The sequence below is a fragment of the Podarcis raffonei genome, chromosome 3 (assembly GCF_027172205.1).
Source record: "Podarcis raffonei isolate rPodRaf1 chromosome 3, rPodRaf1.pri, whole genome shotgun sequence".
NCBI lineage: Eukaryota > Metazoa > Chordata > Lepidosauria > Squamata > Lacertidae > Podarcis > Podarcis raffonei.
In genome coordinates this window covers 12,645,503-12,658,656 of record NC_070604.1, presented here as the reverse complement: position 1 = coordinate 12,658,656, position 13,154 = coordinate 12,645,503, and the positions used below count along the sequence as shown (strand labels likewise).

General features: G+C 42.0%; 1 protein-coding gene and 1 long non-coding RNA gene across 3 annotated transcripts in view; one reads left to right on the top strand and one right to left on the bottom strand.

Annotated features, from left to right (window-relative positions):
• The window catches only part of MACROD2 (mono-ADP ribosylhydrolase 2), a 974,476-nt gene that overhangs the window by 920,043 nt on the left and 41,279 nt on the right, over positions 1–13,154 (top strand). The window lies entirely within an intron of this gene.
• Positions 6,584–10,143, bottom strand: LOC128409996 (uncharacterized). The gene is made up of 3 exons (XR_008329359.1): positions 10,038–10,143; positions 9,348–9,460; positions 6,584–8,337 (listed from the first exon to the last, which is right to left on the bottom strand). It is a non-coding gene; the product is annotated as an uncharacterized LOC128409996 (long non-coding RNA).

The following is a 13,154-nucleotide window of genomic DNA, read 5'->3' as shown; positions in this document are numbered from 1 at the left end:
GTGATAATAGAATTGATATAATCCTTCCTGCAAATTCAGGTAAATGGTGTGACTTCTCCTTCACTTGCAAATCTAGGTTAGAAAACGCAGGCTTATTCTTGTTGCAAATGCCCAAACCATTATGCTAATTTCTTCTGAACAGAAATTATTTACATTTTATTTTATGCCTCATCAAAAGCAAGTTGAACCGAATCTACTTTCACTATTTGTACCTTTCCTTCTAATACTTTACTGTCCCCTGCAGCTGGTAAATTCCATTTAGCTCCCAGCGGATACATTATATTTCACCATCTGTTCTACCTAGGATTCAAATATATGTAGTATTAGAAAAGTTAATGTCAGGAAAGGGTGTGTGTTTTTTTAGCTTGGCATTTTTTCTTTCTAAAAATAAGAGGCTATCAAGGTGCAGACTGATCCTGCGAGTCTACTTTATCTGCAGTAGCACAAACTCTGCTTTAAACTGCTGCAGGTAAAACAGCACATAATCCTTGGCAAGGGGGCAAAGGCACCTTTCTGAACCTTCATCAAGGAGACCTACCACCCTGTACACTTAATCGCTGGTCAGTCAGATGCTATGTTTTGAAGCTGAAATTTGGGGGGCTTGGCTAGTCCCTACATTGACACTGGGGTTGGGATTGGGCAATAAGCAAAGATCTATCAGCGCTCAAGCCCTGCATAGAGGCTTATAGGACGGAGCTGTGAAACTTAAATAAATCCCACTTCTGAGGCTGCTGAGGGGGTAATTACTGCCTTTAGGGGATTAGGCATAGCTGATTTGTGAAAAATATGCCAGATTGACTTGGATTCAAAGTGTACTAGGCTCAGTGGAGAAGTTTAACTCTCTCAGGTTTGGCTTAATGGAACAAAACACATTTCACACAAGCTTCTGTACATCTGATTATTGTCACAATGAACACTTAGCTCAAATACTGAATACAGTTTTAAAAAACCAACTAACTACAAGTCACAGGGAATCTATAAAAGGGTTAATTACTGGCTTCTGAGCATCAGGAATTTCAAGAGTATCTTGAGTATCTGGATGCACTTATGTAAACATGTGGAGTTGCCTTGTACATAGGCAGTCCTGGTACATATACCAGGAAAAAAGCACACCAAGAACTCAGGCCAATGTAAGTTTCAATAGCGGGAGAGGTCCTTACTCACAAGTCAGTAGTCAATAGTAACAAAAACTAATCCATTCAAAAGTATGTATTCTGACAAGAATTACAAACTCAAGTAGCAATTACAAACTCTAACAGAGATTACAAACTCGGACTCATATAGATACGTATAACACAATAATTCGTTACAAAGATTTTCTCTTTTTCACTTGACAATAATGTTGATCCTTATAATTTATCAGCTTGCAGATGGACACTCAGTTTCAATCATAGAGCAGAAGTCAGAAGTCCATTATGGATAGAAGCCAGGACAGGGCCCTGTTTCGATGTATTCACCTTCATCAGCTAATTTTTAAAGGGTTGTGTAAGTTTGAAGACTTTCGGATAAACATATCCTGTTATTTTCTATGTTTCTCAGGGATAACAACTACGTGTAGGTAGATCAACATGTATCTTGAGCTTTTCTGTGCGTTTGGTTTTTTTTATGTACCAGGCAGTCCTGGTACATAGGCCTATACCAAGCACGATGCTTTGGCTAGAAGTGGTCCAGCATGTCAGACAGATATTTCAGCCTTGCTGCTTAAGTTACCTTCCTTGGAGTTGCTGGGTATGGAACCTGGGGTGGGACCTTCTGGATACAAAACATGGGCTGCATCACTTGCTCTGGCCCTGTTCCCCCAAACCATTAGCCAGAGATCCTGTTTTGACTCCATACATGGCATGCAGCTAAGCTCCTGTTTGGTTGGAGCAGTCTATAAACACTGCTAACATGCCCTATCAATTCATTCAAATGTGTCCCACACAAAGTGGACCCATGCAAGTCACTGGATGGTTAAACAATTACATTGCGCGGTTGCTGAACTCAACCCGAAAACACATGTGAAACAGAAAATAAAACAAATGCTACACTTTTTAAAAAAATAAAAATTGCAGCATAGTGCTTACTTGGAAGCAAGTCTCACTAAGGTCAGTGTGACCAAAACTTGTTTTGTAAACCTCCCAGAGGACTTTGTTGAACGGGTGGTTATTGAAGTGATGAAAATAAATAACTCACTGGCTAAATGTGTTTAGGATTGCAGCCCTAATCTAATGGAGGGTGCAGGGGGTACAGGGAATCTAATAAGGAGATTTACTTCAAGGAGAGTTGAATTAGGACAATTTGCTTGAGAAACATTTCCAAAATTAATTTAAGCTGTGGTGAAACTTTTTCCTCCTCTTATTGGCCCAAGGCAGGGTACATGTACTTAGTCAAACCAACAAGATCTTCAAGAAAAGGCAGCTACGTCCACATTAATTACTGTAAGTAAAATAATACCATTCTCACTAAAGTAACTTCTACAGAAATTTAAGAGCAGCTCCGCATTCACTTCAAGAAAAATGCTTTACACAAAAATCAGAAGCACTGGGATTATATCCAAAATACTTTTCAGCTGTATCCCCTTCACTCATCTTTTCCATCTTCTCTTGGCAAAGCCTCAGGCAATTTAATTGCATCCATCCCTTTAAGTCTGCCACTCATTATGGATGGAAGAGAGGCAATGGCGATGAGAAGGGATTCAAGAAACCATGGAATGAGACATAGATCTCTTTGGCTTCTGCACACTGATGATTCTGCAGCACGGAAACTCATTAACTCTCTTGAGTTGCCTCATTTGATCATTGACAAAAGCCTATCTGAGACTTCCTAAATTTGCGCTTGAAGAGCACGTTCCCAACATAGTACGATACGGGAAGTCAATGAACAGGCGGTGAATAATGCAAGGTTGTAGTGCTCTAACTGGGTTGACCTGTGATTGGCCTTCAGGATGAGCACATCCCCTGTATGGCTTGGAAGTGTTAGGAATGTCGACACCATTGTGTGACATTTGGAGGGATACGCAGTGGGAAATCGCCTTGTGTGCAGAAGATCCCAGGTTGAATCCCTACGATCTCCAGGTGGGACTGGGGAAGAACGCTGTTTGAAACTCTGGAGAGTCACGGCCAGTCAGGATAGAAAACATGGACCAAAAGTCTGATTCCGTATAAGGCAGCTTTAAATGTTCAAAGTCCTCCATTTAGAAGCATCCTAAGAGGTGCCCCCAGGGCAGATAAACAAATAGCACAAAATTCCTTTGAGTTTTCTCTGAAAGATTAGATGAAAGCTACTGCAAATCAACTCTTTTTACACCCTTAAACAAGCATGTATGTTCGACCCCTGCCCATTGCTCACCGAAGATTGATGACAACCGAAACCTGTGCAGTTTCCTCTTCATTCCCCCAAGGCCAACTACCTGACTGGAAAGTTTTATTAATGATTTGAAAGAGTAGCTTGTTCTAATGAAGTATTTTGCTGTGGATACTGCTTGCCATATTGTTGACTGATGGAATAAAAAAGTACTGCTGTTTCCAATCTGTTGATGAATAGCAGTAATACTGCATTATAGGTCCATAATTTATTTCCTATCTAACCAACATTAACTAATACGGTGGCCTGAAGTGAGAGAAAGAAACATTTCTACACGTGATCTGATAACAATTCACAAAAATCTATTCTATTCTAGTCTCCTAAAAAACTGATTTTTTACCTAGGAAACCATGGAATATTCCAAAATCCTTTTATTCACCAAAGAAGGAGAGCGGGGTAAATTTTTATCCACATTTTTATCCACACAGCATAAGCTTCCGTATGGCCTGGAGAGTACCTATATTGAGACAATGTTCCCCTTCTTACAAAATCTATATTCAAGGTGGTTTGATTCTGCCTACCTTTTTTACAATTTATAACAAAGCTAGGGTAGTCAGGTCTCAGGGTTTCACCTACCGTTTTAGAATTTTAGCCTCCTTCTCAGGGAATCCTGGGAAAGGAGCAGAGTCACAGAATGAAACACTTTTTTCCACAGGTCTTATCCCTCAACTTCCTTCCAAGGTGTTCACATCACTCTTTACCGGCACATTCTTCCAATCTTAGCCCTTTGCTCTTGCTGTGGGAGTGACAGAAAAGTGGACGCATAATGAAGGTATACTAGATGCATTTTGAACATGGGAAAGTGGGTAAACATTCTGCACTGAAGAACAGCCAGAACAAGATATGCATTTATTCATGAGTGACCTCTGGGGGCCATAGGCCTGTGATCAAAAAGAGGACCTTCCCTCCTGCCCATTTGTTGTTGGACTGCAACTCCCATGAAACCCGGCCAATGGATGATCAATGTGTGGATTAGCAGCAACTGGAGGGCCAAAGGGAGGGTTTCAACGTTGCACTAAGGTGATTGTTTCATCAGGGCAAATATTTTTGTTTGGCAGAGGAAATGACCCCCCTCCCTGTCAGCTCATCCTACACTCGAATAGGACCCTAGGCATGTTCTCTCCCTCCTGGTCGCTCGTTCAGGAGCTTCAAAAGCTTTCTTCAGCCCGAACATTATAGCGACCAATGGCAACAGACACCAGCACACTTAGGGATCTGCAGTGTCTTTGCAGCTTGCGTAACAGAACTCAGCATTTTGGCTAATCTATTTTTTTAACATATAAACACACACGGAGCACTGCAACATGGCTCCCTCTCTCTCTAGCATCAGACAGCAAAGAGAAAAAGAACAAAGGACAATAGTCCCACTTCATGGAACACAGTAACACAAACATTCTGTCTCCATCACTTCCCACTTTGTGGAGTCAAAACATACATCGTCATGTGATAAACAACAATCCCATGACTGCAATCATGGAGCAGGAATTCTAACACTCCCAACCCTAAGTGCACTTTTCTGGGGGTTCTCTTGACACCCCCAATCCAATTTTAGGGGCCACACGGGGAGGAAAGGGGAAAACCCTGTACAAACAGAAGTCCTTGTGCATGGCTTCAACTCATGGGATTTATTAGTTGAATCCCACCCAAAGGTTCCCCAACCCTGCCTTGGGGGAAGGATATTTCCTATCCCTGCCGCTTCTGTGGTACCTTTCCTAGAAAGGCAAGGTTGTGATCTCTTTATGTGTAAGCACTTCCAGCTTCAGCAGGTACTATCTTGAAACTCCAAGGCACTGCCCTTTGCCAGCAGACTTAGGAAACCTGTCAATCCTAAGCAACAGTCATCATGCATCATGGATGGTTCTGAATTTGTTTTGCTCTGCCTCGTTTTAATCATAATCAACAGCCTCAAATTTAGGGAGATCATATTTCATTGTGAACATGTGTATACACACACATAAGTTTCCCTGACAGTTTCATATTGCACCATAGTCTATGCGGCGACCGGAGAATGTATCTCACTGTCATTTTACTGTCAACTTATTCTTTGCTAGATTTGAAAGTGTGAGCATAGAAAAGACTAATAGAATACAACAGGGCAGAATATACACTTTGACCAGCTTGGCTTAAAGCCTTTTGAGCTTAATCCTTTGTAGAATTTGTCACCTTTTGATAAAAAGCAACCTCAGCTATTGTAACAGTGTTGTCTTTCCTTTTTTTGCAGTTCTGCAAGGCTTTGTGTTTTTTTTCTACTCTTGTGGTTTTCTTAAAAGTGCATATAACTTTCCAAACAGATTGATGGCACAAATGCCATAGATATTGGGGAGAAAGGTGGAAAGGTGTGTTGAGTCTCAATTTCTCTTAAAATTAATGCAGATTTTCCTTTTTTAAACTCTATTGATTGACCCACTATAACGGGATATTGTGACTGTGGAAGGAATCTAGTATGTGCTTCTTAAAGGTAAAGGACCCCTGACCATTAGGTCCAGTCATGACCAACTCCGGGGTTGCGGCGCTCATCTCGCTTTATTGCCCGAGGGAGCCGGCGTACAGCTTCTGGGTCATGTGGCCAGCAGGACTAAGCCACTTCTGGCGAACCAGAGCAGCGCACGGAAACGCCGTTTACCTTCCCGCCGGAGCAGTACCTATTTATCTACTTGCACTTTGATGTGCTTTCAAACTGCTAGGTTGGCAGGAGCAGGGACCAAGCAACGGGAGCTCACCCCATTGCGGGGATTCGAACCGCCGACCTTCTGATTGGCAAGTCCTAGGCTCTGTGGTTTAACCCACAGCACCACCCGCGTCCCTTATGTGCTTCTTATCTCACCCCAATTTCAAAAGTTTGGTTTTTGGCTTTTCTTTTCTTTTTCTCTCCCCCTCTCACTAATTTTTTAAGCCGTTACTCATATTTGCAGCATGCCGGGGTGCTTCACAACCGTACCGTACAATTCCAATAAAATCAACACAGTAAAATTAATTACATTGCAATCCACAGTAGACCAGCTAGATGCCACCCAGGCTCAGTACTAACTACCTTCAATAATCTCCAAAATTGCTTAGAACGTATGAAGTATTTATGACAAATGTAACTCAAACCGAATAACTTTTCACCAGAGATTCTATCAAAAGTGGAAGAGTCTAAGAGGATTTCTGTGCTATATATTTCCTAAAGAAACACCTGGGCCACCATGACATATTCCTTGTTTCTCCTCCTCACCTCTTTTGCGAGGGTTGAAATATTTGGCTCATTAGACAAGAGAGGATAAAGTTGGCTTCTGCAGATGAGGCTGATATTTACAAGATGCGTCGGTTCTGCCGATTACATTGATTCTTGGTGCTGCTTTCTGGAGAGACTAAAAAAACGGGTAGAGGAGCCTGCCTTTCTGTTTGCAGTGCTCCTGTCAAATTTTATACAGTTTTGCAGGGGGAACCTTTCACTAATAGTGGTGTGTCAGGATGCAGAGAGACCTTTGTAATACCATATCAGCAAAAATGAGATTCTATCAATATCTGAATCGATGACATAAAACCGCTGTTTCATCACAGCAGAAGGAACTATTTATTGGTTTTGGACAGCTGCTCAGCAGGAGATACCACCAACTGGATTGTACTTTTGCAGGACGGTCTGGTTATTGCATCTGTTTTAGACATAAGTTATCAGCCTGCAGGAAAGAATAATGCAGTCCATCCTTCTGAAACAGGAGGCAAGCCAGTTCCTGTTCATTTTCTTGTAGGCATTATGTACGCAGAAGCTGAGATTGCATGTAAAGAGCAGGTGGTACAGGTTCAGTTCTGAATTTTAATTGTTTCCATTTCTTTCACCGGGAGGATTTTGCCTTTTATGTGCTAATAAAAATAGAAACAATTAAGGAATGTGAAGCTTTCCCATTTTGTCACAATCATTTAAGGACATCTGCTTTGATAGCAAAAAACAGAAAGGAACAAACAGAAACATTAGACGTAAAAATACTTTATCAATGACAGAGGAGTAGACTTCATTATATTTGACTCCTTTCTTCACAAACAGAACAAAACACAGTAGCTATTTGTCCCACTTAATATTGTCCTGTTCTTTAATTGAGAATTGTTTTGACAATCTGACATTCAATTTTAAGTATTCAGTCCAAGACAATGTTTATGTCAATTGTCAATCAGACATTTGATTAATTTTTCTAAGCCAGCAAAAAAGAAAGGAGCTTAAAGCTGCATAAATTAATGTTTGTTAGTATTGTTCTGTGAGATTAGGTAATGCTTTGCACTTGGGTACTGCATTGTTTAAACAGTTGGAAGATGACAATAACATCCCGCTGAAAGTACAAAGACAGGGAAGAGAATACAATGCATGTTTCAGATTGTGAAGAAGAGTAGCCATCTTTATTTTTACAACACTGCTATCAGAAACTAAGCCGTAGCTCATGCTACTGTATCTCTAGGATTAAAAAAAATATTGCTAAAGTATCAGTGCAAAATAGTAATATTATGGTAGCACTTTATTTGACTTGCTTCATATTGAAAAGTTAGTACAAACCAAGAAGGCATCAATCAACATGGTTTGTCATCCTCTTCACATTATCTGTAATGGTGGTGGCTTACATAAGATAAATAAAACAAGACAGCTCCTGTTCTAGGACTTACTGTCTAAAAGTTAATGGCATAAAATTAAAAATGGAAGAGGAAGACAAGCAAACTCAGGTATTGGTTCTTAAAGTTACAAAATTCTTATTAGGACCAGAGGAATTAGTTCTGGTAGAGAAGCCCAAGGACCTTGCTTGTGGTCTCTTACTAATTCCAGTAAAGTGCCCCGCTTCCCAATTTTCTCTTAGCTGTCGCCTGATGGAATAGCTTCTGCCAGGTGACAGTTGAAGGAGGGAGGAGCCAGTGGAGTGTTGCTGCTTCCCACCTCTTCCTCTGCTAGAAGAATGTCACCCTCTGGTAGGTTCAAGGATAAAGCAACTCTGGCTTTCTATAGTAGACTGGTTGGTGTTTTGGATCTTGCTGCAATAGAAATTCCAAACAAATATAACAAAGTAGCTGCATGAGGCCACGTCAATTCTTTATTTAACGGGGATAAATATAGAGGAACATTGGATACCCAGCATGCCGCATCACCCTGTTTCCATGGTTATTATCTTTTGGAGAATTGTCCTCTCTGGTATGCAGGGTGTATGAAAAGTCAGTTTCCTGGAAACCCAAAATGAGGTTTGAACATTAGTGCTTTGCGGGTCTGGGTAGTGCTGTTCACCTGAACTCCTGGCACAGCCATCACTATGGCATACCAGAAGGCAAGGAGGAGAGGAGGGGCATTGGCAAAGTTGGTATGGTGCAAATACACCAGCAGGAACACCAAACTGGCTCTGCTGGTGTGTTTGCTCCTTGCCACTATCTCACCCCTTGTCCTCCTGGTGCACCACAGTGATAGAGGTCAGGCAAGTAATGTTGGTCTGCCAATCACTACTGGGTTTTAATGACCGCAGATAGTTGACAAAGTATTATTTGTCCATGGTGAGAGAAGTTGTCTCAGAATAACAGCCCTTCGATAAAATCGTTTGATTATGATGATTTGTCAGTAATAATAGTGAACATATATAGAACCTGGCCAACCTGTGATATACAGGTCACAGAATTACCCAGAAATTCCTAATGAGGAGGAGTGGAGTTGGTTCAAGTCAATGACTAGTGTTCTCACCCTTGTGAGATATCTTTGTCACTTTTCAATAAAAATCTGGGGAGAGGTTCTGAGCATCACCAGGTTTTTTTTATTTTCTTTGAAATATATATCTTGTGGTACCCACAGCAGTTTCTCAGATTTTCAAATGTGCTAAGAACGTTGGAGACCCCTGATTTACACTGTGTTTACAACCAATTTTTGCAAAGTTCCAGTATTCCCAGGTAAGGTCTGAGGGCAAACGAGGCCACCACCTTGCTGCAGTTAAGCGAATTTGAATCTGGTCAGTGCATGGATAAGTGACCATTATTTCTGGGTAATGAGTCCGTATTCTACTCACTTTGCTTCACAGCACTTTGATACTTCACTTTGCCTCTTCGACATGTTAGTCTGTTCCCTCATGTTCTCCCAATTTTCATCTTGTTTGCACAGTCCGCAAGATGTGTAAAGCATCTGTTGAGGTGACACAAAGCAGAAACAATAGGAGATTGTTATAGGATTCAGCAATCAATCAAAAAGAGGACACTGTTGTATGAAAAGAAGATAGGAGATGAACAACTCTGTACGGAAATAAATCTTCTCCCTGACAGGAAGAACTTATCGGCAAAGGAGTCATTGATAATAATGTGACATAACCTCACCCATCTCTTCAGAATATTACCCCTTTTTGAACTTGAAGCTATTCAGACTGTCACTCGCATTCCTACAATTCTTCTAAGACTCTCAGTTCTCTTAACACAGTGGGCAGCTGATCATCCAATCATGCAGACTCCACCATCTGGAATATTTTCTCTGCACTTAGCTGGCTCATAAAAATCTTCTTTTGAGCAAGAAGAGGTTTATGTGCCAGTCACTAGGGGCTTGCACCAAGGGATGGGAGCCAAAATGTGTCTAATGTGGCAAATGTTACCATATGGATTCCCTGTGTAGCCATCTCCCTTACAGTCATTTTGAGCAGTTACTTGGAGTGGACCCAGTAGCAGTGTTAGGATTCCATTTCAGGAGTGAATTAACAATAGTGTTGATTCACCTTCAGTATTGGTGGTAGCTTCTTCCAAGCTGAGTTGCGTTTGGTCTTATTTTGAAAAGCACTCTCTTGTTTTGCTGCTTCTATACATGGTCTGGACAAGCAGCAGTACCAATACACCAGTGTGGTGTAGTGGTTAAGAGCGGTGGACTCCTAATCTGGTGAACCGGGTTCGCTTCCCCGCTCCTCCACATGCAGCTGCTGGGTGACCTTGGGCCAGTCACACTTCTTTGAAGTCTCTCAGCCCCACTCACCTCACAGAGTGTTTGTTGTGGGGGAGGAAGGGAAAGGAGAATGTTAGCCGCTTTGAGACTCCTTAAAGGGAGTGAAAGGCGGGATATCAAATCCAAACTCTTCTTCTTCTTCAATAGGGTAGCTGCAGAAAAAATGAAAATAACATCAGTTAACGAAATTCTTCTGGTTTCGCCTATAGTGTTAAGGTCTTTCCATGTTCACTCAAGCTTCAGAATGCCAGGAGATTACAGCTGTTCAGAGCCATGCCCCTAACAGATGTGTTATTTAAGCAGCATTTATATGGTATGGTACCCTATGCTGTAGATAGTTCCACCTTCACACATCGGAGCTGGATGTTTCTTAGTGGTGGAACAATGGATCTAAGTCATTTTGACCTCAAATGCAGCATGGATCATCCTCAAACCTACCTCTCCTACACAGCCAAGTTTCAAAGCAGAATGTGATTCAGCTGATTCACCCTTAACTTACAGCAGACATCCCCAACCTTTGGCCCTCCAGATGTTTTGGACTACAATTTCCATCATCCCTGACCACTGGTCCTGTTAGCTAGGGATCATGGGAGTTGTAGGTCAAAACATCTGGAGGGCTGCAGGTAGGGCCACACTCCTGGCTGTAAAACACTGACATAAACGAAAACTGAAAAGCTGTATTCCAGCTACCCAGATCCCTGTACAAGTCATTGCAGAGAATGGACAAGGAAGACCAGATTCTTCCACAGCATCCTAAAGGCATTAGTCGAATTGGCTGTAAATCAAGCGACATGCAAAAATGTCAGAGCAGGTTTCGTTGTACTGTAAAACCAACACTGTTTGGTTTGTACTTCACCCTTGCCACCTTCAAGGCATAAACCCTCTTTTCCTGCACAGAGATAGTGGAAATAGAACTCCATTGTTAAACTTTTTTTTAATGTCTAACACAAATGTCACATTTTACTTCCATTGCCCTCATTAGACTTCCTGAGTTGTAATCGATTCCCTTTCTTCAGTCTTCCCTCACCTTTAGATTCAAAATAACATGGTATGCTGTGCACTCTTTGGCATTATTAATATCTGCAGCATTTGGAGTGGAGTCAATTTGTAAACTACCCTGTCATCCATTTTGTTTTCTTGTGCAGCCATGGAAATGTGGTGTATACCTTAGAATGGGCCCTTCCTCCCATGATACTTAAATTCTTACTGGATCACCCCAGCTAGAAAATGGAGGTGTACATTTGGCACAGTACACTCCATGTAAGCAGCAATTTAAATATTAGTTCATCTTTTTCAAGGTTCCAGGGGTTCCAGGCCTCAAGGTTTGTCTTTCCTTTTGAAAATGAGGCACAGCGGGGATCGTAGTGTCTTTACCCACGCATATTTACAACCTGAGCCGCAATGGAAAGATTCACATCATTAACACCCCAAAAGTGTCTTGATTCTCCCATAGCTGCAGCCTTAGATTCATGCAGAAATCAGCCATGGCTTTTCTCTGCCTTTTCAGCCTGCCACTTCTTCCTCTGGGCTACATCACAGCCAACTCTGCCCTCAAAACACCTGCTCCGTCCTACTATCTAAAAGAGCGAGTAGGTGGCCCCACCCATTGTCATCTGGTACAGTGCCCCTTTCCGTACACTGTTTTATATTTGAAAATATTTTATTGTAGAGAGACACCTTATAAGTCACAGTGTCATTAGTATCACTCAGTAGTCACTTCACCTTCTCCGCCCTGGTTAGATTTGTTTCCTTCGCAGAGAGGGGTTTTATGAATAGATTTCTTGGGTCTGTATATAGTGGGCATTGTAGTAAAGGTAAAGGGACCCCTGACCATTAGGTCCAGTCGTGGCCGACTCTGGGGTTGCGGCACTCATCTCGCTTTATTGGCCGAGGGAGCCAGCGTACAGCTTCCGGGTCATGTGGCCAGCATGACTAAGCCGCTTCTGGCGAACCAGAGCAGCGCATGGAAACACCATTTATCTTCCCGCCAGAGTGGTACCTATTTATCTGCTTGCACTTTGACATGCTTTCGAACTGCTAGGTTGGCAGGAGCAGGGACCGAGCAACGGGAGCTCACCCCGTCACGGGGATTCGAACCGCCGACCTTCTAATCGGAAAGTCCTAGGCTCGGGTTTAACCCACAGCGCCACCCGCGTCCCAGTGGGCATTGTAGTAAGTAATGGCAAATGTCCTCTACACATGGTTGCCCACACAGACAGAGTGTCTCTTCATAAGGTATTCTGTTATATTGTCCATCTAGGACTGGTGAGGGCACAGATTGAAAGGGTAGTTCTTGGAAGGCAACTCTTAATGAGGCAGGTGGAAGATTTGTCAAATATCTGGACCTTGGTTCTCTTAATGGCACATCACCCTGGCTGGCCTGGTCCATGCTGGATCCAGGAATTAGAAGGGAAGACTTCTTCCTCTCCCCCACCCTGCCAAACTGGCCTGGCATCCACAAACTCGTAACAATATGTTCATCTGACTTCTTCTGAAATGTTGAGCTCTTTGTGCAAAATACCTTTTCTTTCATAGGTCTGAATCCTGTTTTGCTGCCTTCACTGAGTTTCTGTGGCTTCTCTATTTGTTTCTCTGTCTAGAACTTTAGAGTCTGCCTATTTGTACCTCTGTGTATATCCTGCTGCTGTGCTTTGTTTTATTTTTATTTATTTTTTAAGCCTGGCTGTCTTATTGATCTGTTTTCTTACCTGTTTGTTTTATACACTGTTTACATTTTATAGGATTGCTTTATGTTGTATTTTACTGTGTTTGTTGCTAGCCACCTTAGCTCCATTATGTAGGATGTAAATTATTTCTGTAACAGGCATAACAATAATTAGGAGGCTTTTAAACCATACCACTTTCTGAGGAGGAAAAAAAAGGAAAGGAAATCTGC